The 27,812-nt window shown below is 35.5% G+C and overlaps 1 pseudogene; it reads right to left on the bottom strand.

The window, feature by feature from the left end:
- Positions 1-893: 893 nt before the first annotated feature.
- On the bottom strand, positions 894-27,704 carry LOC113107168 (formin-binding protein 1-like; annotated as a pseudogene).
- Between the last annotated feature and the right edge of the window lie 108 nt (positions 27,705-27,812).

Consider the following 27,812-nt stretch of genomic DNA (forward strand, 5'->3'; position numbering starts at 1 on the left):
TTCGCGTCTCGGTTGATTCAGATCGGCACTTCGGAGCCTGTTCGCGACTCGGTTGATTCAGATCGGCACTTCGGAGCCTGTTCGCTACTCGGTTGATTCAGATCGGCACTTCGGAGTCTTTTCGCGACTCGGTTGATTCAGATCGGCACTTCGGAGCCTGTTCGCGACTCTGTTGATTCAGATCGGCACTTCGGACTCGGTTGATTCAGATCGGCACTTCGGAGCCTGTTCGCGACTCCAATCTGTCGATGAGGCAGGTATGTTTTCTTCTGTCCTGATGTGAGAGTTATGAGAGTTTCCCGCTCCAATATGGCGGCGACGTTGACGTGCGGTCGAGCATCTAGTTATATGTCTATGGTTTAACCCACCCTTCAGGGCAGTAACCCAACCGCTGGGTCAAAACAACCCAATCGCTGGTTTGTCTGTATTTTTTAATTTAATTTTATTTATATAGAATCATCTACTCTACATATCATCTACTCGTCTATTATCTCTGTTCTTGCTTATATGGAACGTATTGTGACATTTGTCATGTTATAGCATTCATTATTTGTACGTTTAGGGAATGATCAAACTTGATTTGGAATCTGACGCCCTCTTGTGGTCACATTTGTCTTAAGCAGTTCTAAACTGGTGGGTCATGACCTGAAAATGAGTGTATATATATATACAATGTTTAATGGCTTTTATATATAGTTTTAATATTCAAATATTTTGTGATAGTTTTAGTTAACAATAACACCACTGGCTAATAAAATTATAAAATGCATAAAACATCTAAGATGGCAAAATAAATAAAAGGAAAAAACTCTGTTCGCAGAGTGAATCAAACTGTGATTTACAGAAGCAGAAGTACATAAACAGGTTAAGGAACATAAACAAGGACAAATAGAACCATTTTAAAATGACCTTTAATTTGTTAAACTTCTACATAAAAATTGCCCAGTTTGACAGACATACAATTTTGACTTTTACAATATGAATGATTGGAATTGAACTGAAATAAAACTCATCTCAATGTCTATTATACTGGTTAGCATTTGCAAGAAAGTCACAAGCCTTTCACACTTGATTTGGCAGTTTTATGTTAATGAGGTCTTCGAAGGAAGGGATCCAGCAAGTTCAAATATATCACAATATACAGAAAAACAAAGACATTTCAGCTCTGCGGTAGTGTTTCTTCATGAACCCATATGACGAGATTCGTCACATTCAGAACCTATTATTGAAGAGCAGCCCAAATTTATCCTGAATGAGGTAAATACTTGTGTTTAACATCAAAAATGAAATCAGAATGATATTGACAGGGTCCAAAATTAACAACTCAAAGATTTTACTTGTCTTATTTGCTAACATACTCTATTTTACAATATTTTTATTCACAATACATTTTCGTTCTTATGACAATGCAGTTATTAAGCTGTTTTCTTCCCCATTTTATATTGACAGAAAGGGCAGATCATTGTAAAAACTACAACAATGAACACTTGTGATTTGGTTTCTTATATTTTGGTGCAAGATATATAAAACAGTACTAGAAGAAAAGAGAAATCTTAGTAATATGGGTTACAAAATCAAGCATTTATCAGTCTTTGAATCACAAATAAATAACTTAAAACCAGCACATTTTAGAAACTTAACCCATTAAACACCAGCCAACAGGCGAATAACATTTTATTTAATCCCCAAAGCCATGGATGTGGGCTTTGTGATTGTTAATCTTGGACCCTGGATAGCAATCATTCAGAGAATCAACAAAAGAATCTAAAACTGTGTGAACGATTTAAAAGAATAGCTTAGGGGGGATGTGTAGACACAAGACCATGCATATATTTTCCAAAAGAAATAAAACACTTAAGAAGATAAAAGTGGAGAGAGAGAAAAAATAAAAACAGGCACAAACACAATTTAAAAAGCTTAAGTTCAACCATCAGAAACCGAAGGCTTGAACTTTATGGAGAGTTGGACCCCCTAAGACTGGCACACACACAGAGACAGGGCAAGCATGCATGCGTCCAAACACAGCACCAGCTGAGGACCACCATCAACATCTACTGGACCACTACAGCTACACCACACACAGCCACAGAGAGAGAGAGAGAGACAGAACGAAAGGAAAAGAGAGAGTTTGTTGTTAGGATGAAGAAAAAAATCAGCAGTCTAATATCAAATCAAAGCAGGCAGGCTTTACTTTCACAGATGCTGAATGAGAATTACAGTGTGACGCTTCAGTTTTATGGGTGAAAGAGTGCGAGTTAACTAAGCAGCTAAAGATGTAAGTAGCTAAATATTTCATATCTTGACAGTTTTAATGTTTTATGATAGAAATGTAAAACAAACAGCAGTAATATCCTGTGATGCAAATGACTGGACTTTCAAATTTGACTGTGTTTTGGAAGAAACCTTTAAATGATTCATGAAACTTATAGCTGAATGTGGCGAGACAAGAAACATTTTGCCATTCTGTGTTCAACATATTATGCACACATTCACTACTATTTTCAGAGTACACCATAAAAAAATCAATTATTTCAGTCGTTCTTCTTTAAAAAAAAAAATCCCATACAATTCAATTGCCATTTCTTAGTATTTTCTAAGTGCAAATAAATCCCACATAATTTTAGTTTGCAGTGAAAGTGTGTGGCCTTTTATTTTCTTTTATGGTTTTTCATGCATGCATCAACTATTAAACATTTGAATCAGCTTTCACACTGTTTAGCTGTTTAGATTAGATTTACCAAATTAGATTAAAAAAAATTGTTTTTTTTTTATTGGATTTTGTTTTTTATTCAGATGTGATTAAATTAATCTGTGAAACGCTCATTTCAGCCCGTCAAAACAGGGCAGATCCAGAAAAACAGGAGAAAGAGAAAATATGCCTGAGAGAGAAGAGGCAAAAAGAGAGAGTTTGAGACCGCGATGGTAAGAGAAACAGAAGAGGAGGTGAGAAAGAGAGCAGCTGTGGCGTGTGTGTACATCGCAGGAAGAAAGTGTGAATGAGTGAGTGAGGTAAGAGAACCAGAAAAGATGCTTACCGTTTCACCTGCCATAGAGAACTATTCATCTACAACAGCACCTCACACAAAATGTAGGGGATGATTATGCATTCATCGTCATGTTAATAATAATGATGGAAATACCAGCGCTTGCAAGGCAGCAAAAGTGTTAAGGTAAAATTATAGCTTGATAAGAAATAATTCAGTATGCAAATAATATAAATCACATTCGCTGTCTATTTATAATTTTTTTTAAACATTCTATTGTCAGTTAGGGTTTGTATGATTTTTTTTTTTTAGTGATTTGAAAAAAGTCTATACGCTTTCAAAGCCTGGATTATTTGATTAAAAAAAAACAGTAATATTGTGAAATATTATTACAATTTTTAAGACTTTTTTTGTGTTTGTGTGTGTGTGTGTGTATGTGTATTTTAAAATGTAATTTATTCCTACGATGCAAAACTGATTTTTCAGCATCCTTACAGTTTTCAGTCCCCCATGATCTTTCGGGAATCATTCTAATATGCTGATCTTCTGCTTGAGAAACATTTAATATTATATTAAATTATTATTAATAATTTTTTTGTGTAAACCATGGTATATTTTTACACTCAGGATTCTTTAAATTACAAAAGCACAACATTTATTTGAGATTTTTTAAAAACATTTCAATTTCATCTTTACTGTCACCTATCATCAATTCAAAGCATTGCTTTTAATGCTTGCTGAATAAATTATTACTTTTTTTTTTTTTTCAATCTTACCGACCCAAATCTTTTGAACAATAGCATACCTAATTGCAAAAAGACAAGCCTTTTGGTATGTCCATCCCTGACTTAAACATAATCATAATCATAGCAAAAAAAAATGCTTATTTTACATTTCAATAAACTAATCTATGTGAAAAAAAGAAGAATAAAAGCAGGATTTAAATACACTGCCGCCTCGCAAACACTGTAATAATAACTGAAAAAAAAAGAAAAAAAAACTGAATAGCCTATGATGTATAAAATGAGTCCCATTTTTCACATAACTGAACAGTCTGCACTGACAAATATTCATTAAGTCTAATGTCTTCATGAGAAACTCCTCTTGGCTCTGAAGCAAGCCAGGCAATAACAAGACATGTACATGGCACTTACTCTGTGCCTCAGCAAACAAACCTAAGGGCTCGGCTCTGACGGCAAGCAGCTACGGCACAAGGCTAAATACTCTAGGTCCATACGAGAAGCAAGCTTTTGCAAATAATCAACACGCTAGTCATGAAAAAGATCAGTTTGCATTCTTATGGCAGACGAGAGGGTTCAGTGTAAGTGGTTGCATTAAAAATGGAATATCCTTTCAGTTAGTCCCCCATTTAGAGTTACAAGAGGAGGACGTTTCACGCAAGGACGCTTGCCCTGCCACTCCTGTGCCAGCCAAACACTTTTAGGGATCTGCAAAGAAAGGAACAGAAACAAAAAACAAAAAAGAATAAAAAAATAAAAAAAATCACACAAGACATGTTAGAGATGTTGCACAAGAACTCCTGTACAATCGTTGATTCACAGACAGTAATGGGTTAAAAACGTTCAGTAAACCAGGGAAGCTCAATGTCAGAGCGCAGCCCCACTATGAAGTGAGAATTAAAGACAGGGACAGTATAAAACCATACAAAATTCTTCATATATCTAGCTCGCGACACTATCAAGCATATTTAACAGCTGCTGGTAAAGCTATGGACAAATGATGAATCTGATAAGCAGCAAATAAATAGCCTGTCTGGTTTTATAGCATGCATATAGAGCGGTATTCCTGCTGTAAGCTTTTCTAATACACACTGCGATGACCACCTGGACATTTTTTTTATTTAACTTCACGTTAACTGTTAGTTTTCCATGCTGGTCAGTGTGTGAATAACATGCATCTTTTGAATTATTGCTTCAGTGCTCACTACACTGAAAGGCATCGCGTTAACTATGGGTTTTTTACTTCTAAAGTTGTTCTTTTTTTTCCTTTTTTTTTTTTACAGCAGTTAATGCAAAGCTAGCAGAAGTCTCAAAGATGCATGCATTAATTACTTAATCTCTTCACATTTAATGATATGCATTGCAATTAAATGTGGGGAAAGAAAACAAATCCTGTTTATTAAGGATTTGTTGAGGTTCAAGGATGTAGACCAAAGTAAACATACCTGAGAAAATATTCTATTCCATCTCTCAAAAGCAAAAGATTTTTAAAGTCTTAAAAAATTATTATAATTTAAAAACACATTTGACTATATTTAAAATGCAGGATTGCTACTTATTCTGTAGCTTTAAGGTCAAAAATGTTAGTAAGAGATAAATTTTTATTGCCAGAAGGTTTTAGAATATTTGCTTTTGACATTTTCTAATCATTTCATTCTTAATCTAAAAGTATCTGATTGTTTGTAGATCATTAAAAACATGAACATGAGTATCTACATATCTTGGTTATTGCAGAAAACCTCCATAAAGCTAACCAAGCTATAATGATAAATATGAACATGATATGTTGGTAAAACATCCATTTCCATCATATATATCAAAATGACACAGCACCTTGTCTTTATTGCCTAATTCACTTGTATCATTAAGGAAGCGGAACTTGTTTAACCCTGATAAGGTCTTAGGGAGCAATAATGAAAAAACGTAAATAAGGACCAAAAGAGAGAAATGACACATGGCATCTTGATCTTGTAAAAACAGGAAGAGCGCTACTGTCTGCTTCCTCTGTTAACGTTTTCATGATGCTCTACTGTATGTACAGTTAAACAGCGTTCTGGGTGTTTAGTGTTGTGGGATTATATGTATGTCTTAGCACCTTTGGCATTCATGTCCAAAAAGAGTTTGATGTAGGATGTGGGCACGTATCCTTCCTCGTCCTCGTTTCTGCGGACTCGGGTCCAACCGTCACCCTTATCCTCCTCAATTACGTATAACATCTCACTCTCAGCCATGGATATGGTACCTTCGTTCTGACCTACAGACACAAAAACTGGCAATGTGGGTTTTAAAAAATTATTATTATTTTTATTATAACTTTTATTATTATATCAAGGCTGTCAAAATGGCTGAAAATCTAAATTGGGGGGGGGGGGGGGGGGGCTTTTAGCTTCTCTCTTGAGGCCACAAGAGGGCCTTCTTGCATGTTCCTTTCGTGCATGTTTAATAATGTTTATAAATCATATATAATTAAGTTGCTTCAACAATTAGAAACATAACAGCATCATGTATGTATGTATAGTATAACACAAAGGACCGAAAACCAATCACAAATAGTACTTCATTTCAAAACACGAGATGCAGTGGGATAGAGAAAAACTGCCATAAAGTCTCGAGACATGTTTTTTCTCTAAGTTGAACTTGCTTTAATTTTACATGTTTTTTCTAAACATGCGTGTCTCTTGTGCGAGATGCGAGTGCAACGGTGATAGATGTCCCTCTAGAAAATGTGATAAATATGCGTTCCGTGTGAATGGCTTGGTTTCGGTTTTTATTGCTTACATCATTTTCTATGTATTGAAGTTCTCTTTATCCGCAATATTTTGAATGATCAACGTAGCAGCTTCACATCTAGTGGGTTAAACTGGATAGGTTAACAAATAAAAACATTAAATTGCAATGGCAACTTCATCATCATCGTGTGTGCCGCTGATAATGAAGCTGTCTGATGCACACCTAAAATTTAAATGCAACATTTTTGCATTCGAAGGTGGATTTATATTTGAAATTCAACGAATATTCTAAATTAAATTTTTTTGACAGCCCTACAGCCTTGTCTAAAACCAAATCTGACTTTGTTTTTTAGGTAATGTTGAGTACATTTATTAATTTAGTACTTACTTTTATCCTAAACGACTTACAAAAAGTAAATAATAATACACAATTTGTTTTTTACTCATTTGTAGGTATTTCTGTTTAAAAAAAAAAATTATTTAATTTTTAGTTGAATTGTTTACAATTTTAATTTGTTTATATTTTTTTTCATTCATTTATTTTCAGCTTTTCATTTTTCATTTAATTTTATTTTTGCCATTTATCCATAATACATTTTCTTCATAAATTTAGCACCAGTCAAAAGCCTAAAGACACTTAATACGTCAAATTAGATTTGTAATTTTAAAAAGTAAAAAAAAAAAAAATCTGTTTTAGTAGATCGAAAACGTATCATTTAAACGAATTATCCCAAGAATTGCAAATATGCTACAGAGCCATTTAACTTTCATAAATTCCTGACATATTTTTTTTTAACAAATTTTCTTTCTGGAACAAGATCCAATTCATGTTTTCTGTTACCTTCAAATGGATAAAGTGCTTTGCATGTTCCAATGGTGGGTAAAGGCTCCTCGTCGTCAAATTCGTCATCGAACTCAGTACTGCGAGATTTGAACTGCATGGTGGTCTCTGTGCTGGGGTCTTCCGTGTAGCTGCCATCCGGACTATGTGCAGAAGACATGCAATACGTAAAACAGACTAAATTAACTTTGACGTTATAGTCAGATTATACAGTTAATGTTAGACCCTCTCATATGAGGTTATCAAAATAAGATTATGTATTAATAGCATTAAACACGAGTTTGTTTTTTTGACAAAGTCCACTGCTAATGTTAGTAATGTAAGTTTTGCTAATGTTAAAAAGTTCAGAGATGCATCCACAGTCGTTTTGAACATGAGCCCTTTAAAGACCTGTAACAGTGTCAGTCATATTAAGCACATCATGTTTGGTAGCCCTGCTATCTAGGGACTGAAGTACCTCTCTCGGTTTTGACCGTAGTTGTTTGTAAGAGGCGTGTTGCCCTGCGAGTCAAAATGACCGCTCTGTCTTCTCTGAGACTCGGATCCCTTTTCAAGTAACTTCCTCTCCACCTCCGTCAACCAGCCCTGAAAAGAGATATCCAACAGATCCTTCTGTTAACTTGTAATCATTAATGATCAAATAGCATACTTCACTTTCATTACTAATCCATATTTTAAACCAACTTTTGAAGGTATCTGAAGACTGAATTTGTGGGGGCCTCACCTCAAATTTATGTGCCTCAAGCTGCATTTTTTCCAAGCTTTGTGTGATTTCTTCTAACCGTGGATCTATACTGTCTGGATCCCCCAAGTGAGGATTCTTAATGTAAACATCTTTCATTTTAGTCAGGGCATCCCTGCAACCAATTTACAAGAAGAAGAGTTAGTGAAAACAAGAGGCATATGCATATGAACTGCATTAACTGTCACTTTGGATCAATTTAAGTTATCCTTGCTAAATAAAGGTATTAATTTCTTTAAAAAAAATGATTACTCCAAACTAGGGCTGGGACAACGCGTCGAGGTCATCGAAAATACGTAGACGCAAAATATGCGCATCGATTCGTCGACCTGTTTTTATTTCTCTAAAAATTGTTTGCAAAATGTTTACCTTATGTGCGCTGAATGATTGCTCTCACTCTTATGTTGCTCTCGCTCTCTCTCTCTCTCTCTCTCTCTCTCTCTCTCTCTCCCTCGTGCATTTTAACCAAAATCATTAGACACGATAGAAAAAGGGTGGAACGCTTCCAATGAGCGCTCTCTGTATTAGCTTAAAGCCCTCAAGTTTACATTGGTTACTGTATTCTTTCAATTACTCTAAACAAGTATTTTGGGTGCCTTTTTTATTGAATGCCAGCCATCAAATTGTTGTTATTTTCATCTTTTTTCAGTAAGCTAGGCCCTATGTGTTCAGTAAGCTTGTTTCAGTAAGCTATGTGTTTTAAAGGCTTCAAGGTTTTATTGAATGCTATCTCTATACAAGTGCAAAGTAATGCATTCTTAGTCAGTCTTTTATTTTGTAATTTTAAGAGCAATAAACATATATTGCAATGTTAATTGTTTTTCATTCAGATATGTAAATCAACATGTATAAATTGTTAGCAGTCAATTAATGGGGAGATTATCGAAATCGAATCGGCCTGAAAAAATTAATTGTTAGATTAATCGATGCATCGAAAAAATAAACGCTAGATTAATCGTTTAAAAAATAATCGTTTATCCCAGCCCTACTCCAAACCTTTGAGCTGTAGTATGTGGTATTAACAGTTTGGTGCAAGTATTTGGCAGAAACAAAGGTTGATACTATTAGCAGCATGGCAGCTGCTGGATGATTTACCTCTGATCCATCTCTTTCTGGATGTCCTTGTTTATGTCATTGAGCTTGGCTTGTAGTTTCTTCCTCCTCTGCTCAGGGGGCAGATGACTGTAGTCCTCCTGGCCTGTTCCCTGCAGACAGACAGAAATATGAGAGTCAAAAAGAACAAATCAAACACAGACAGAATCTAATATTGCATTAAAAACATTCAATAAATAAAATATAACCTATTAGATAGACATATTAGATTCAAAAATGGTAAATTGGCTTCATTGCCAATTAATTCCCTTATTTACTTATATTTAAAATGTATTTTTCTACAAGCATTGAAACTGGAAAAATTGTCAAATTAAAATAAAATAAAATGTCTTTAATATTTATTATGGAAATAGTTAAAGGCAAAGTCGTGTGGATTTTATAGCAAGTCAGACTTACCAGCTTTAGAGAAAGCTGTGAATGTTAAGAGAAGAAAGACGTGTTAGGGGAAACTGTTAATACACACAGTTATATAGCTGTTAAGACAGATCTGTTTAGGATGGTGTGGATAAAAAGCATGAAAACAAGAAATGTTACACATCCACACATCACTTTAGAACCAAACTGAGCTGATAGCGCTTTATCCTTTCGAGTCGTCCAGTCAGATCCACATGAAAGACAGCAAGGTGACGCGGTGGCTCGTGAACTCACCCCACGTTTCAGGCTTCGCAGGCAGTGCATTTTTGTGTTTGGTGCCCATGAAGTCGTTGAGGCGCTGGCTGAGCGGCTCCTTGTGTTGTTGTGGGGACTGGGGGCCGTTGAGGAGGCCGTCCGGGGACGGGGATGTGGGGGGAGGGGGAGGGGGCTGGCGGGGCGATGCTAACAAAGACATAAGCTACAGATGAAGGTGTGATGGAGCACATTGAGAAATGGAATGGAGGAAGACAGAAAGAGAGAAGATGAGGAGAGACAAAACTTCAAGGGCAATGAAAATGTTCAGAAATCCTTGCATTACAACAAACTCATTGCAAACTTTATTAAAGGGAATGCATGTTAGTTTTTTTGAAAAATTACTTCCAATCTTAGTATTTCCAAGTTTAAAAACTGGTGCTATCACAACAATCACTAACATATAAAACAGATTATTAATCTTCATAATCATCAGAATAACACGACTCCATTACAAGCTGCATGAAACTGCCATTGTAAACACTCCTTAATAGCAATAAAAGTACTTGAATATAAATAACATGATTTATATTTGGACATTAAATCTACATGACTGCATCGCAATGAGCTATGAATGAGCAACATCGTTTTCTCTTCTTTTATGTGCTTATTTGTGATGGTGTTCACAATCCACAGACCCGTCCTATACATGCAATTTCCTATCCCGTCTTAATATTTAAAAGCGTAAATACAGTTGACTATTAAAACAACTGCTTTCCTAATGCAGATAATAAATTATATCATCAAAACTACAAGATTCCATAACAAGCTGCATGAAACTTGTTGCATAAAACAGCCACTGCAAACACTCTGTAAAAGTAATAAAACTACTTGACTATAAATAGCATGGATAAAAATAAAGTGTCGATTTTTTCTTTTATTTGCTTATTTGTGACCTAAGCAGGTGATCCGTCTGATCCCGTACCTTATTTCTCTTGAGTAAAGGCCACAGTTTGCTCCTGCTCCGGCGTCTGCTCTCTCCGCGTGCGTTCAGGAAGCTGGATTCTGACACCGCCCTCTTCATCGACACGCTGTAGTCCTCAAACTCCACATCACCCGGCGGCTCAAAGCCCGACTTGTATGATTCTACAACTTGCTTACTGTCCTGAGATTAAAAACAGTAATAAAAAAGGTCAATCTTTTTAGGATGAAACCTCAACCCAAATTAGTTAACTCTATTTACTGACACAAACCGTTGTATGTAAGATAGATGTCACTTAGCACATTCTGTTCATTGTAATGTACATCTTTTACAAGATACATTTGAATAAGATATAATTATTTTTTATTTTATATTATATTTATATATATTAAATTTTTTCTATAATTATAATTAAGTGCAGCGCAAAATGCCTCCTCCCCATGTTTCCATCAAATAAAACAGAAGACATAACAACTTGCTAATGTAAACAAAAGCTTGCCCTGCCTCCGGGTATTCTGATTGGTCCACTCTTTCTGAACTGACATTGATAAGCGGTGCTGCGTGTAGAAGTTGAAATTTTTTTTTAAACTTGACATGGCGAACCCCTGTAATATATATAATATCCCCCTATATATTTTGTGTTGAACAGGTTTTTTTGTAAGTCGGTGTTTGAAATATTATACTGATTCATTGATTTTTATTGATGACTGCAGTGTTAATATTTTAATTGTAGGCCTATAATCATTGTAAAATAGACCTGTATTAAAATTTAATTTAGGAGTAAATATATAGCCTAATCATTTGTTATCCTCGCAGCACTTCAGTAATTTGGTAATTACTGCTGGGCAAATTAATTGTCATTTTAATTTAACAGGCCTAATAAAAGTAACTTCACTGTAATAATAATAATAGGCCTAATAAAAATAAGAATGTAACAGGCCTACATTAACTGGAAATGCCAAATAACGTAATATCGCCAACAGTTTATGTTTTTGACCATATCTCTGGCTATCGTCAATATAAGACCATTTTTTTTCGACACACCCCAGCAAGGGAAAGTTATGGCGGAACAGACATCATGTATTTGGGCTGCCTTGTTGAGCGCAGTGGCACTGAGAACATCATATTTCACAAACTTTAAGCTCTTTTATTTTCCAAATGTAATAGGATTAGTCCAACGAATCGTTCGTAATTTGTAATGCACAAAAAAACGAAAGCCTCGTACCGAACAGTTCAAAAATGATTTAATTAATAATATTACTATATTCTAAATATTTATAAAAAATACAAATTTTATTTGACTAGTTAAAAGCACTTAATTTAGTGAGGAAATTCAGACCGCACCAACAAACTGACATCATAATCGCAGCAATCATGAACTACAGACAATAAAATGCACATCCACTATAGAAATAAGATTGCTGCAAATCCCCTCCATCTAATCCCACTGCTGCTGTTCAGGTCAGAACAAGAAACTATTTTTAGAATATATATATATATATATACACACACACACACACACACACACATATATATATATATATATATATATGTGTGTGTGTGTATATGGCATCCATAACCCTACTATGAAAACAAATGCTTTTCTACAGTTGAATGTTTTTCACCTCACCTCACCTCATATGGCCAGCACACTATCTCTGAAAGCACACACACACACAAACAAGCACACACACACAGTCCAGAAGCCACAGAGAGGCTTAAGTCTTTGTTGCTAAGCCACTTCAAATCTGCTGCAAAACCCAGCTCGTATGAGTCAATTAGTGCTGCGGTGGAAATTAGACTCCCCATCTGCCATATTTGGACAGGATGGCGATGGCCACATGAGCGCTGGATCAGGATTTAGCAGATGAGATAAACAACACGCACATCCGCCCCGTTGGCTGCCAGAGATCCCCTGCAGCTGTAAATCATTGATGGTAACCTGGACGACATCGCTCCATGACGGTCACCACTCAGTCAGCATTTTGAACTGGTATATTATTCATCTGCTGGTTTCATTTGGAAAAGTTAATTGAGCTGGAAAACTCTAAAAATCATAGCCCTATCTGTGACGCAGTACATCAGCAAAACATTACATTGAATTTGTATTATTTTCCCACTTATTTCCTCTTCCTTTTTTAATTTTCACTTTTTCAAAAATTAAGTATACTACAGTTCAAAAGATTTTTATTTATTTTATTTTTTATCACAGAAAGGATGCATTAAAATGATCATAAATGATCGTAAAGACATTTATAACGTTACAAAAGATTTGTTTAAAATAAACTTCCTACACATCAAAGAATCCTGAATAAAATATATCATGGTTTCCAGAAAAATATTAAGCAGCACAACAGATGATAATAAGAATTCTTCTTGAGCACCAAATCATCATATTAGAATGATTTCTGAAGCATCATGTGACACTGAAGACTGGAGTATTGATGCTGAAAATTCAACTTTGCATCACTGGAATAAATTACATTTTAATATATATTAAAAACAGAAAAGTTATTTTAAATTGTAGTAATATTTTGCATTATTACTGTACTTTTGATCAAGCAAATGCAGTTTGGTGAGTATAAAATTATTTAAAAAAAACAAAAATATTTACTAACCCAACATTTTGAACGGAAGTGTGTAAAAAGGACTTGGACAAACCAAATAAATTATTACAGCTTTTAAAGAACTGCTGATTTTTATGGAGAGGAGGGATTAATAGCACAGATATTACACTTCAGATTTAAGTAGTAATCTGAGTCTAAGACTGATTTACATGCCTTTTTGACGGATTCCTTAAAGTCCAACTGAAATCACAATTGACCTTATTTACTTTGTTTGCCTAAATTGATCATTTTGTGGTGAACAATTCATCCATGCAAGTCAATCCACAAACAAATTTTTTTTTAATCAAAATCTGAAAATGCCCCTCCCCTCTGCATTGGAGGACCTTCCCCGATGACATAGGTTTGACGGTTTGGGTGTCTTCTTAGCATCCGTAACCACGCCCCCTTCAACTGACAGTAGACAGGCTGCCTGTGTGTTTGTGAGCATTGACAGCGCGTGTAAGGAGATGGCGAGGAGGTGCATTTTTGGTTGTGGCACTCATGAAACACTTTTCCCATTTCCTAAAATTCCCTCGATCGTTACGGTCCAGATGGCTCGAATTCTTACATTTTGAGGAAGGAGGGATAACAGAGAGGTCACGGATGTGCTAGAAGCACTTCACCCGCGAATGCTTCAAAAATTGGACAGAACACGAAATTGGGTTTGTGAGATATCTGTCATTAACTACTTTTCAGGTGCTAGTTGGAAAATAAAGTCACGCCCACTATTTTTTCTCATTTAGTATTAAGTTTCTCTCTGAAATACATCACAACACTGGAGAAAAGTCATTTGCAACTTCCGGTTCACGCGGACTTTAACTCAAAAGTGTCATTAGTTGATGAGCTCAGATGATCACTGACTGTGGACTGAATATGTGTGTGTGTTTTTTTTTACATTATTTTTAACAAGAACCTTGATTCTCATCCACGCTGAAAAAAAAACAAAAAACGTATTTTATGGCTTTATAAAATATTTTCACAGAATAGGATTTCCAGCAGTAGGCTGATCAACAGATGGCTATGTAATCCAGAACCATAGTGCATTTTCAGCACAAAGGAGTCAGCACTTAACGTACCATTTTAGGCTCGATGGATTCAGCTGCCTTGGTCATGCCGTCCAGACACTTGCTGACGATGGGCAATACTTTACGCTCGACCTCGGTGTACACCCGCATGCTCTCCCTCACCCTGCCCACCCGCCTCTCCTCCATCTCCTGTATCCTCTGCAAAGACACATTTTGACCACATTATGAACACTCAGTATGGTCCATCTGGTATAGAAAGGAACATATTTGTCATTTATCAAGATTAGAATATTTTACTATGATCGAGAGAGACTCTCACCTGAAAGATATGTGGTATAAGTGTGTAGTAGTGCTCATGTTGGTCCTTGTTGAACTTCTGCAGGTAGGTCAGGTACTCGTTTTTACTGTCCTCTGCTATCTGATGCCTCATGTGAGCTTGCTGTTTCGCCTAGATAAACAGAATTCACAAGACACAGACAAGGCAAAAGACATCAAGATCATTTCAGAACGTAAAGGGGAAGGACTGACAAATAAAACGATCACCTTTTTGACACGACACAAGTGAACAAACACTGAGAGTCAATTAGCAGATTACAGAAAGATATAAGCGTAGCCTGGTGTCAACTTCAGATCGATACGGTCAGTGATCTACACACTCTGTGCAAGAGTCAGAGAGAACAAACAACGCAAACATCACAAACCAAACACTGAAATATAATCAAATGATGTACTCAGGGAAAAGAACACAACTGAACCAATGTTTTTCAGTAATTTATTAAGCAGATTTGTGAGTCATAGTATCTTATATAATTTATCTGATATGTGAATGGTTTTCAGCAGACAATTTCATTCAGATATGAGTATAAGATATAAATAATAGACTTTATACAATGTTTAGTAAGTGTCCACTCAACAATACATGGAAACAGAAAATGTGCCTTATCCAGCAGGTCGTCGGTTATTTTACTGCTGAACTGATATATGGTGGTATTAGTACATTTATTTATATACTGTAAGCAGAAGAAATTGTCAAATGAGGCTTTAATCACAAAATTGTGATGTACTGTATTGTCTATGACTAACCTGACTAGATACGACTATTACTGTCTAGCTATGAGGCAGTTACATAAATATTTACGCTTATAAATATGCATTTATAATGTAAAAAAAAAAAAACAAGCAGAAAAATAACATCAACTTTTGATGTTGGAAAAATTAAGTAGTAGTAATTTAGTAATTGTATATTTTTCATATATATACACACATGGGGTGTAACGTTCTCGGTAGGGCTGCACTATTTGAATTTCTAATCGCGATTACAATTATGGATGCCAAAATTACGAAATCGTTCAAAGAGGCAATTAACTTGTGTTAACTCGTGAGTCTACTTATGTTATTCTGTGTGCTTAAGATGCATTTTGTTATCTTAAAGGTTTTCCCCATTATTTTAGTTTTAGTATAACGTTATAATACCATTCATATTTTTATTTTTTTTTTATTTAAAGAAGAAACCAATCGGATGTATAGTTGACATTTGAAGCTTCAGCTTGTTTTCAGAGTGTTTTCAGCTTGTTCATTTTCATAAAATACGGCATGCAGTTGCATCAAACAAAGGTATAAATCATTGAATGTAAATTGTGATGATCGTTATTAATAATCGCGATTAAAATTTCAAGGGAATAATCGACAATTATGACAATTTTGTTCACAATCGTGCAGCCCTAGTTCTCTGTAAAAAATCGAACCGTACCATGCATGCACTTGCACCGCGGTTCAACTAATATCTGACAAGGCATCTGTAATATGGTTTGTTAAAAAAAAAAGTGACTATCTTAAATTCGTTCCCATGTTTTAGTAAACCGTAGACATGTTGTGCTATTTACGTTTAATTAAATCAAAGCGAGAAAACAAAGAGCAATGATTTACTAAAATGACATCACAATAAATATTTTTTTGTCCATTCATGTGCAGGCTCTGTAGAAATGGAAGGTAAAGTTGAATGCATTGCATTGTGGGATAGCTCACTTATTGTGCTCTGATTGTATATGGCACACTATATATGGTAATGTAGGTTGGGTACTCTATTACATAAAAACAAATATTATGAGTAGTATGGTAGTGTGTATCGATGAAGAAGACTTTGACAAGAGAAACATGGTAGTGTACCAACAGTGTGTGAGAAAACAAACACCCATACACACACACAAAAATGACAATGAATGTTCAACATTGTTCCAAAACAAAAGACAAAATGATCCAAATTAATTGCACCAGACATCCATTCATCATGCATACTAACTAAACACAAACAACAGACCAAAAAATCATTTGGACACTTAAGTGAACCGCATATATTTGTGAACATCATTGCATTAAACACAAAATAAAAATTCAATTTGCATAGGCAAAATAATTAAGACCTTTTCTCAGGACTAACATTACTTACTAAACCATTTTTGGTGCTTTTTTAAACAAATTTAAAGTTCTCCTGAAGTAGCCATAGACATGGTTCAACACATTAATTATGAACATGCTCCAGTAAAATTATACATTTATATATTATTAATTGTGAACAACCTATCTATAATTAATTATTTAAAACTCAATTAACTGAAATCTTTGCTTGAAAAGTGTGCTTTTGCCACTTAATTTAATCCAATGAAATTCATTGATTTTTAAGTGTCAAAATGCTTTTTGGGGCCACCTTACAGAAACAACTGCATGTACATGAACCAGACAGTGTGCACAGACTCTCAGACTCAGGACTTTTTGTGGTTGACAGTAAATTGTGCGGTAATAGCTATTGATTTTGTGAAATCAGTCTCCGCTGTAACCCTTACAACGTAGCCCATTTTCGCAATCGTAATGCATTTTAACGTTTTCCATGACAAGTCTTATTCTGTACATTTGTACATGGTGAATACAGGAAAGATTCGCTGCAAGCAAAGACGTGAACGTAACAGAAGCTAACAACGAAAAACAACCAAAATTACGACAAACACTCTTTGCTGATATGGGTAATACACCGAACAAGTTAACAAACTCCCCACCGACAAAGACGACTCTTGGATCAAACCTACCTTGAGAGAACACCGCTTTAAGACATGTTAAAAAACAAAGACAGAGTCGATTAGTGTCACAGACACACTAATAACAGAAGGTACTTAAGAAAACATCTACACATGGGCAAAACCAAATCCAAATCTGTTCATTTGGCCTTAGATTCAAAACAAATGGCTGCTGCCATATTAGTTGTCTTTGTTTCCTATTGTCAAAGCTACCTTTGTTTTTGCCGTGTATGAGCTTATTACTTTCATTAATGAACATTTAAATATTAATTACCATTAATTATGATTCAGAAATTGTATTTTTAGATTTTTTAAGTATTGAATTTTTAGATGGCTTAATAAATTGTAAGTAATAATAATAATTCATTAGATTTATATAGCGCTTATCTAGGCACTCAAAGTGCTTTACATTAATCTCAATATTCTCAAATGTTGCGTATTTTATTAATTAAACTCAGCCCTGATGTTCCTACTAAAGCTCCAGTTTATAATTTTGTTTACATATTTCAATAGAAACGATGGTATACTGTTTACATTTTAAAAATCTGGAATTGAACTGGAAATCATTTGGTTTGTTTGAATAAAAAATCTATGATATATGATCTGTTTTAAATATCTGCCTAATCACCCCAATGGCAAAAATAAAATAAAAAAATCAACATTAGCGGGTACCAATGTAATCACAGATATTAGGGGGGCTTACTGTCCCACTTCCATTTGAATAATTAAAAAAAAGCTACTTTTCTGCAATACTGGGAAGGTACTGCACAGTAGGAGCAGGTGAGGTATAAGGTATGAGGAAAGTTGAACTCGACATTGGTTATCAGCATCAGTCACCTCCGCCCCTTTCCAAAGAGGTATCATCCACACAGACTCACAGAAAAGGATGAAAGCAGTCATGGAGAGTGAAGGGTTTGTGAAAGGATCTGTCTCTTTCATGCACACGCGTGATCCATACCTTTTCCACATCTGCTTTAGTCACGTTAATGTCAGCATCCATCTTATCAAAGTAATGCTGAGCACGATCTGCTTCCTTACAGTCTCGCTCAAATCTTCTCTTACTCTGAAAGAGACAAAAACAAAAATGTATGTATTAAAACCTATAACAGTCACTTGTCTTTTACAGGCACCTGTAACTCATTACACACAAGTGTTTATTGTACAAGGCTGCCCAGTTCTAGCTCATATATCTTTTCATATATCATATCTTTTGACAGGTGACCAAAGAGAGGCCAGTATCATACTGTATGTTCTGTTCAGTTGAACTGACTCACCGATTCCAGCTGCTTCCAGGAATTCTCAATGTATTGTTGCGCTCTGCGGCCATCATGGAAATGCTTGAGGAAAGTAAAGACAAAAAATAGATCTAAAATTTAGAACACTACTGTTGGAAAAGTTCGGTATTTCTCTTAAATCTCTTTTGCTCACCAAGCACGCATTTATATGATGCAAATATAATGATACTGTAAAATTTTTATATATTTTACAATTTATTTTATTCCTGTGATGCAAATCAGAATTTTTAACATCATTCCTCGAGTCTTCAATGTCACATGATCCTTTAGAAATCATTCTTATAATACGGATTTGCTGCTTTTTTCTTACTATTATTGATGTTCAAAATAGCTGTACTGCTTAATATTTTTGTGGAACTAGTTTATATATTTTAGAAAGTAAAAAAAAAAGTTTGGAATATTTAAACCATTAAAAAACTGCATTTCTTGGTGGTAAAAGAGATTCATGTATTTATTATTAATATTTAAAAATACTTTTCAACATTGCTGTTAAATATTTGCCTGTTTATACTGGAAACAAACCAAGAGAGACTATTTTTAACCATTAAGGCACTCCATTTCGGATGAAGAAACTCTATTTTGGTTCTTGCAGAGTCATGTCAATAATCACAGTTTGACTTCTTATTGTGTTACTGACATGTCCTTTTAAAATATTACTCTGAAAAGACATTTAATTGAAATCTTAGCTGATTAAATGAAATGTGAGACAATCAAGCCAGACAGCAGCTGCTAGAAAAATTCTATTCCAGAGCTATTGCTGAATCCAAATCCCTCGTTATTCCATAAAGAATTCAATTTACGGAAGCAAAGACGTACTCATGTACAATAAATGTTAATTAGCTGCAGAGTTCCTCACTGGAACACAAATCATTTATTTAGGGGTTCTCATTAGCTTACACGTCACTGACATCCCAGCACAGGAGGCGTTCGCTTGTGTCTACCCACTCACGGCTAGGGTGACCACCTGGCTATTGCTCTGTTGCAGGTCAGCAGACCTGATTTTGCGGGACAATGCGGGACACGAGGCAGAGAAATTACTATTATTATACTAGGTGAATAAATATTGATTTTTTTTATTAGATATCTCTTTTTGCAGTGATGTTAACATGTTTTAAATTGCTAAAAGGGTTTATAAAAATGTTAATGACGGTGCTGACCGGCGCTGTGAACGTCACTAATAATATTTAATAGTAATATCAGTAAAATAAATATCAACATAAATAGCACGTTAACAGCACGTTAACAGAACGTGTGTATTCAATGCAAATAATTAAGTGAAAATAATAATCCAATCGCTACAAAGCACATTTCCAAATAAGCATATAAATTCCATTAGGAAAGACTAGAAAGATTAAATGCGTTCTTACCAGATTCAGTGCATCTTGAATTTATATTTTTTGTCTGATCTGGCAGCTTAGAGTAGGGCCTTCTCATTCATTATGTGTCATTAGAACTCCTGGCAGGTGTAGCTGTAGTTCACTTTCACCAGGAGTGGTTTTTTTTTTCTCGGTGTTTATTTTCCTGCTCTGGCTAGCCGCTAGAACCAATAATAACGGCTGCGCTGCGCATGTTCAGTACGTGTTTTCTTATTAACATTTTTTTATTGTAGAAATGTAATTTAAAGGACGATTAAATAAAATGACGAAGACGAAATTAAAATGCGGGACACTGCTTATGACTTGCGGGACGCGGGACAAAGCTTCAAATTTCGGGACTGTCCCGCAAAATGCGGGACAGGTGGTCACCCTACTCACGGCATACCACAACTCTCTTTATGAAAAATACATAAAGAGCACTTTCTCTCGGCATGACATTTGAACACAAAAGACAGACGAAATGCATCAACGGAGGTCGGAGGCGAAAGAAGCCTCCCTCAGCTCGAGCGTGGTGGTGTTTTACTCCACTGTCATATTACTTCCAGCCAGCAGCTTCAGACAGAGGCCTCCTGAACCCGCCGGCCGAGAACCTTTAGACAATAGAGGCCGAGAGCGGGGGAGGGCGACCTTCTCAAACTCCTATGACCTGAATATACATGACCCACATTGGTTCTGGCTTCATTCCATGGAGCTGGGAGAACTCATAAACAAAATAATACCATATTCCTATAAGATTAACCCTGGATTTGTAACAGGTGAGCATTGTGCTGGAGAGCAGAGTAGGTATTCTTTTTGTGGTTTCACACGCGTCTTTAACGTGCGATTTTACGTTATCAAGGGATTTGATCCTTTTTTGGGAAGATAATGTCTTTTAAAGGATCTCTAGAAAGCTGAGAGCTGGAGTTTTTGGTTATCGTCATGATAGTGAATGTGTGGAAAAGACATGTTCGTACCGATTTCCGTTCAGCCTTCAGTTCTTGAGTGTAGCGGCTCAATTCTGCAATTATCTGAGTGGACAGGTTTTCGGCGATGACCTCGTGTTGACCCGCGTAGTCGTTCAGCTCATTTAAAGTCATAAGAAACGCTCTACATGTGGAGTACCTGATGGCAAATGTGAAAATGTTAATACATGACAAAAAAGCAAGATGAGACATTATAGATGTGGAAAAAAGGAGTTTAGAAAAATGTTTGCTTAGAAATAAATGCTTGCTTAGAAAAATAAAAATAAATTCAAAAGCAAAATCAACACAATAGTGGTCAGGTTTTTCAATGGCTGATACTGGTGTTGATATCAGTACTGGCCGATATAATGACAAATTACATAAATATGAACATTTTGGTACTTTAAAGGGACAGTTCACCCAAAAATATTTTTTATGAAATCCGAGAGCTCTTTGACCCTCCCATAGACAGCACAGGTACTACCACGATCAAGGTCCAGAAAAGTGGCAAAGACATCAGTAAAATAATCCATGTGACATCCGTGTTCAACCATAATTTTTAGAAGCAACAAGAATACTTTCTGTGTGCAAAGAAAACAAAAATAAATAACTTTATTCAACAATTCTTCTCCTCCTCATCCAGTCCGAGGTCATGATACGTGGAGAGTATCATGACGTATTTACACTTCTGCTTCGTGTAACTAATGCATACACTGACGCATGTCCTCGTTGATGTAAACAGCAGCGCAATGCACATGCGTTGTTTACATGAAGTGGAAGTTTGCACACAATACAAAAAGTATTCTCCTAGCTTCATAAAATTAAAGTTGAACTACTGATGTCACATGGACTATTTTACTGATGTCCTTACTACGTTTATGGACCTTGATCGTGGTAGTACCCTTGCTGTCTATTGAAGGGTCAAAGAGCTCTCGGATTTCATTAAAATATCTTAATTTGTGTTCCAAAGATGAAGGTAGGTCTTATGGGTTTGGAACAACTTGAGGGTGAGTAATTAATGACAGTATTTTAATTTTTTGGCGAACTATCCCTTTAAGTTACGTTCAAAATTAGGGGTGCTCCGATCACGATCGACCGATCGTTATGCGCATCTCGTCAGTAAAGCCGGTTTTCTAATCAGCGGTTAATTCCATCAGGTGCGTGATTTCTCATAGAGCAGCTGTTACTACACAGAGCCGTTGTTAATAGAGAAGAAGCGCAAATCACGTTAATTTTCAGCGTTTATTGGCCCATCTTCTCAGTTAACAACGGCTTTGTGTAGTAACAGCTGCTCTATGTGAAATCACGCACCTGATGGAATTAACAGCTGATTAGAGAACCGGCTTCACTGACGAGATGCGCATAACGATCGGCCGATCGTGATCGGAGCACCCCTATTCAAAATGTCTGAATGACACTTTAACCCAACTAGTGCCAACTCATAACATCAACAGTTTCAATTTGGGAAATATTTATCTGAAAAGTGTTATTTTTAAGTTTGATATTTTTCATTCAAGTAAGCCTGGCTTAAGTGTCTAAATACTTTTTGGGCAACTGAATAATGAAGTTTTATGACAGCAAAAAAAGTTTCTTACAATAGATCCTTAAAATTAACTTAATTAAATCAAATATATATAATATATAATATAAATGACATGCATATAAATATATACATGTAAAAAAATAAAAATAATAATAATAATAATATAAATATATATATATATATATATATATATATATATATACTGTATGTGTGTGTATTTATATATACATAAACAGTACACACATATAATATGTTAACCAAAACTTTTGGATGTGATTAATCATTTGCTAGCACTAGTATATACACTACCAGTCAAAAGATTGGGTTAGAAATTAATATTAATATACTGTTAATATCAACAACACGGATGATGATAATAATGAGAAATGTTTCTCGTGCAGTACATCAGCATATTAGAATAATTTCTGAAGAATTGTGTGACACTAGAGACTGAAGTAATGCTCCTGAAAATTTGGTTTTGCATCACAAAAAGAAATTATTTTATATGTTAATATATTTTAAAATGTACTTTAAATTGTAGCAATATTTCATGTTCTACTGCATTTTCGATCAAATAAATGTAACCTTGTTGAACAGTAGTAAGACAAACTGTTTTGTGTAGGTAAATTTGAAACATCATTAGTAAACGGCTACATTAAGAAATCAAAATATATGCCAAATTGTTCTCACTCACTTGAATTCCTCCTCCTCTTTAGAGTTCTTCTTGAGCTGGTACTTCTTGGACAGATTCCTAAAGGAAGAAAGATAAGACACTTTGTTAAAATGTTAAAACACTTTATTCTATAAAGCAACTATAAACAAGTAATATGTCAATTTTATGTTCGACTGAACCAGCACAACATTGGTTAAACCAATGGTGTGAGTTTTATTGTTTGTTCAAACAACGGCAGATAAAGAGAGTATTTTTGCAATTACGTTTGCTAAGTAGTGGTGCATAAATTGCACATTTAAATAGGAATTATTAAATAGTTACTCTAACATAAAAAAACAGCAATTTAGCAAGCATTTCTCCCAACAAAAAAAAACCAAACCAAACCAAAGGTGTATATGTTTCCCAATAATTCAAATGAGACAAATAAGATCCAATGGTGCAGTGCAAACAAAAGCTAATATTGTCACCATTAGAATAATCGTATCGTCCCACTGAACAAGGCGTCCGGTTCATGAGGCTGATCTTTGTCAATCAGAATAGAAAACTGAGTACAGGAAGACGATAACTGATACAGCGAAACTGAGAAAACCATTGCTTTATACATGAATATCATGTGATTAATTTCAAGAGGGCCTATAAATGGCTTAAAATCAATTACGATGGTGAGAGCGCATGCTGATGGTGCCGCCCCCTCGATGCTTTTTCCTGCAGCTTTCCTTCACTCTATCTCTCCCTCTCTCCGCACACACCCAACGGTACCTCCCAGGAGTCTGACGTGTTGCTAGGCAGATCACCATCTTGCAGTTTCTTGACAAGACCACACCAATGCAGTTGCTTTATTGTTTGCTAGTTTCCCTGCGATCAGCCTAAATGGGCCGCCCTATGCGTCAATACGCAACGGCAAATAGGAAAAAGGTTGATAAAGTCATAAATAAATCCTCATTAGAATAACCCAACCCAGGGGTTTTTAAAGGACTATTATTCTCTGGTCAGACAGATCCATGTCGATGCCGTTTATCTGCTAACATGTGCTTAGCACTTAATAAATCTTTCACCCACGGCTGCGATCGGAACAACAACAACAACAAAAAGCCTCTGGGAGATGTTGTGAATTAAAGACTCTTTCTTGAGAGCAAAATACAGTCTGACACAGTTCTTAAAAATAACAACAATGCACGGATTGAGCAAACGGCTCGGAAAAGAGGATTTTCTCTTATGTGATCAGAAAATACAAACAGAAAGGGCCTGTTTGTTGAGCTCCAGCTGTGGGGTTTATTATAAACGCTGAGGTTTCTTTTGAGCGGGATGATGCTGGTAAGCCATCCAGTGTCCTCAGGGTCAACATCTCCAGAGGAAACCGCTGCTTAATAAACTTCCAAAATGCAGCAAGCAAGAAATATTACAGAATCAGTGGTAGATAACAGAATGTGGGTCAGAGCCATGGAAACCCAGTATCCATGGTAATACACGCCGGACATGTGACCCGTTTTATGTTTGTTCTCAATGACATAATACCTTGCCCTCATAAAACAGTCATTTTGAATATTTGGATGCTTTTTATACATTAAACTGATACATTACTGACAGTTAAGTACTCGGCGATACAGTGATACACAAATCTGTGAGGATGAAAAATAGTACAGCATTTAATTCACTGGATTATCCAAAAATAGCAATTACCACAAGGTTCATTCATTTTTTTTTTTTCACCCAAAAATTATTATAATATATACAATTACTGTGGTTACACCTCTACGAAATTCTATTATTTATTAAGATTTTATTACATTCAGAAAATATTATTGATTATATTACAACAAAAAACTTGAACTGAATCGAGCTGGATAAAAACACTATTGTTTTCTGAAGCTGTTTCATAATTAATTCAACATTCACAGTCAATGAACTGAAGTGAATCAACACTGAATCTGAATTGAGGTAAATAATGACACTTTTGTCAAATTGAAGCTGTTTCAGAACTGATGCCTTTTGAAACATTAACATTACCTTTCTGTTTATTACTGTGAAGCTGCTTTTAAAACAGTCTGTGCCGCATAAAGCACTAGTATTTATGTAGTTTATGTAGTATTATAATAGACAACTTCAACTGACATCAAAAACTGGCATCTAATTCATGATAACATTACCTTATCATTTTAAAAACCATGAATCTGTCTTTATCTTACCTGATCTGTTTAGCATAGCTCAGTTCAATTTCTGACCGTTCCTTCACAAACTTGGTGTAGCGTTCCAAAAACTCAATGCCCCACTGAGTGTGTTTCTCTAAATTATCAAACTGATCCTGCAAAAGACAGAAAAAAATCAGACCGAAAGTTAACGTATGAACGAATAACCATTTAGAGCTTCTCACGTTCATATAACATTGACAAAATATGAAATTGCAATGAAGGTAGAGTGCCAACAGAACACTTTAGGAGATAAAAATTATAGATTTTGCCTTGATGGATTTGATATAACTGTGAAAGAGGGCCCAAAGGAGAGATATCAAAATACCCTCAGAATCAAAGCCATCCCATATAATTTCACGAGTCTGCAGTATTGTCGGAGATTGGCAACGTGTCAGATCCATTATTCAGCACCGCTGGCCCTCCAGCCGAAACATGCCTAATGCTTATCGCTATATACACAGTACAAACTTCATCCATCACAGAGCATTTAACTTGTTTTGAAACCTATTAACCACTAGGTTACTGTTAGAAAACATATTGATCTGAATCTCCTGTTGCATCCATAATATAGCTTTTAGAGCATTTGACCATTTAAATAGTCTTTTTCAATAATGATCAGTCTATTACTTATTATTGGTCATTTAACATTGTATCCGCAGTCAGCAACATTTTCAATGTCTGTAACTTTGTCTTAAACTTTAATACAGTTAAGATGTCAAATAAAAGTATTTTAAAAATCAACTTTTCATTAAACTTAAATTATTGTCAACTACAAGAAGCATTGTTAGCATAACCGCTAATGAATGAATGCTGTAATTTAGTGTGGTTGTTCAAATAGCGTTTATACCATACCATACCAATCATGATATATATATATATATGATGACGGAAGGCTTTTAATTTAATTAAACGAAGACTTGCTGATTCAGATGATACAAGTTCTGTCACTAAACATCCATTAACATGACCACAAATCATATTATAAACTTGGTTTTATACCTATAAATCCTTGTAAAATATTACCCTAATAATATTTTACAAAGGCTCACAAGCTTCTACTGTCACCTGACGAGGGAGGTGGCCATGTAAGATGATTTCCCCCATAACTTATTTCTTATTGGTTAAACTGCTGATCTTACATTTTACCCCATGTTATCACTTCCCTGGTCACTTCTACACATATTACAGCAAATTAAGATTAAGAAGAAGCTTGCAAGGTCTAAACTTTTTGTATACCAGCCCATATGTTTAACCATAGGCTACATAACCTTAAATATTTTATCCTACATTATGTTGCTGTTACTAGGTTAAGGTTGCATGATGTTACAGCCAACAATGGACAGTCTTGAAACTATTAAATATTTAAAATCTTATTAGAAGTGCAGTGCAACAGTATTACACTATTACATGACTACATACACATTGCAACCTCAAAGCTGAAAAAAGGACATGCATGGGAAAACCTGTGCACCTGCTCCAGCCCCATTCACTCGCATGTGGTTAAGGACAGCATTAGCCCAGGATTATTGCCATCCAGGGTATTTAGTCAATGCTGACGGCTAATAATTGCTTAAACGAGCTTTAGAGACCATGCATTTGCTTGCATTCACATATTTGGACGTGCATGCAAAAGATTTGGTGCTAAATTAAAGATTTCCGTAACAGTAGTCGGAATTTGCGGTCTGCATCACTGTAAAATGGGTGGTGATGTGGGCTATGCATCTGTCATAATGGGCATATGCATGTTACTAATCGAGATCCTAAATATTTCGTGCACTATATTGCTTGATATCTTGCAGATGCATTCGCCTCAGTGTCTCGCGGCTGTACTCACCCACAGCTCCGTCCCCCAACTGCAGCTCATGGTTTCGAGGCAGTTCCTCCGCGATAATCCTCTGTTTGAATGCATGAGTGATTCTCGCCCAGGAACAGCTTTCAGATGAGAAAAATAATACTAACTGGTGTAATACCAGCATATAAGCGTCAAGGATCTGTGCCTCGATCGGCGAGACCGTCCGTTTTCACCTCCGCATTCTGTATATTGCCGATGAAACTGAACTGAAGATAATGCCTATGTACTCGTGCATTCACGCGCCTCAGACTGAGGAGCTCGGCCACGCGCAGAGCAGCACGCAGCACCAAATCCACCTCACAATACCAGTTACCCACAGATAAACTGCTAAAACGTTTATTAGTGGATTCATGCGACACATTCGAACACATTAACGGGAAAATATATATTTTTAACAGTTTTTTTTAATTTATTTAATTTCTTCCTTTGTCCCATTCCAGCTGTAAAATACCTAAATTATATATTGCTATCTGTTTTCTAGTTCTAGTTTATCTAGTGCGTCTAAAG

This window comes from Carassius auratus, chromosome 8, assembly GCF_003368295.1.
Source record: "Carassius auratus strain Wakin chromosome 8, ASM336829v1, whole genome shotgun sequence".
Lineage (NCBI taxonomy): Eukaryota > Metazoa > Chordata > Actinopteri > Cypriniformes > Cyprinidae > Carassius > Carassius auratus.